Source organism: Macrobrachium rosenbergii, chromosome 8 (genome assembly GCF_040412425.1).
Source record: "Macrobrachium rosenbergii isolate ZJJX-2024 chromosome 8, ASM4041242v1, whole genome shotgun sequence".
In the NCBI taxonomy this organism is placed as follows: Eukaryota; Metazoa; Arthropoda; class Malacostraca; order Decapoda; family Palaemonidae; genus Macrobrachium; species Macrobrachium rosenbergii.
The window spans coordinates 39,031,646-39,033,451 of record NC_089748.1 but is presented as its reverse complement, the minus strand read 5'-3'; positions in this window follow the sequence as shown (position 1 = coordinate 39,033,451).

Genomic DNA, 1,806 nt, shown 5'->3' with positions numbered 1-1,806 from the left:
CAAGAATATCCAATTAATTGCGATTTTGGAATAAGCCGGCTTTCTACAAAAGTGCGCTTCAGTTGACTGCCATGGATTCCGTCGTGCACGTCTGTAGTGGGTGTTCTCTGTCTTACTTTGAGGCTATTGGTCGTTTCCATGGACATTACAATGGAACTCCACAGGTTGTGAATACCTTTCTTCATGAACATTTAGTACTACCATCTATTTAAGGTAAGTGAAGTGGTTAACGAAAAGGGTAACATTGCAGTTTCGGCCATGAATTTCACCGAAACTGTAACTAGACGTTAGGGTAAAATTTCATTCTCTGTAACCCCTGTAAGAAGCGCGCAACAGCGCAATATTACCGCTTGCCAGAACATACGAGCTTGCAACAATCATTTAAAATGTGCATAAGCCGCGTAGCAGCGTTGCACCACCCGAAACTGAGAGCGGTACCCATGGCGGCCATGTATCTCTAAATCTAATCATTTGCGGTAGAAATAAAGGTCAGATTCGTTGAAAGTACACTATTTAAGCTAGGGAAAATGTAATTTTATATCGGAAATGTGAATTTGACCGAAACTGTAAATTTACCAATATTTTACATAAATTCATGGGAGGAACTAAGAAAATGCAAAATGAAACAGTAATGTTTCGGAAGACTCCAGTCAGCAGCCATTTTTGCACAAAAAACCACTTGGGTTTTCATGCAAAAATGGCTAGGAAATGATAGGGCACTTAAAGAACCCAAAAATACAAAGCTAACATAACCTTTTATATTATATAGGGGTGATGACTGGTTACAATTTTGCCGTATTAGCTATGGAGGGGGCTGGTATTGTCTTACCTTATAAGTCGTAATCTGATTAGTTTTCTCTGTTATTAAGCATTTGCGAAGGTTATGTATTGAGAAGAAAATTTTTTTGATGTGTTTTACCCAAGAAAAATATAAATTATAACGTGGGAGGTGGCCCCAGTCTTCCGAAAAATAACTAATGAAATTGGCAGCCATAGAGAGATTAGGAGCCGGCTCCATATTGCCATGAAAGTTAGGCTAGCCTCAATAAACGCCATAAATGACCTAATTACGGGTAATTAGACAATCCTAATTTCGAAATGACATAGAGGGGTCTATTGTAGCCATTTTTTTTACCCAAACGTCAAAAGATTCTCCAAAATTTCACCGACCTTACCGGTGTCTTTGGGGTATTATTTTACTTATGGACATTAATTGCTTTCAACATAAAATATAGGTTTTTCTGTTGTATTATGATGTGATTTGAATGATTTTGAGGTTTATTTCCATCGCAAATGAATACTTATCCTTCCACCACCCCTCCCCCTATAGATAACAATCTGGGGGACCCTCCTTGGGAAGCGGGGTTTTGGGTGGGGGAGACAAAGTAGGTAAAAACAGGGCAAAATGGAGGAAAAAAACCTAAATATAACACTCAAACATATAAAAATGGACCGGTATACAGCTATACACTAAATTCGAAATACATAAAAACACTGGAAATGGGAAAACCCGGGCCAAGAATTTTACATGAGAAAATGGCATACAAATGCACTATATGACCAGTTATTGCACGTCACATTGTAGTTGTGCACAACCTAACCTTAATTTTCTGACCTAACCTGTCACTGAATATATCTGCACCTGGTAACACAGAATGTTGACGGAAAAAATCATATGCATATTTTGCATGTTCGGGATGTGCACCACCATGATATTTGCCTATTACCCAAAAATAATCGAGCTCACAAGAGTCACACAACTGAATTTCACTATCCATACCTTTAAACTGATGGCGGAAAAGAAAA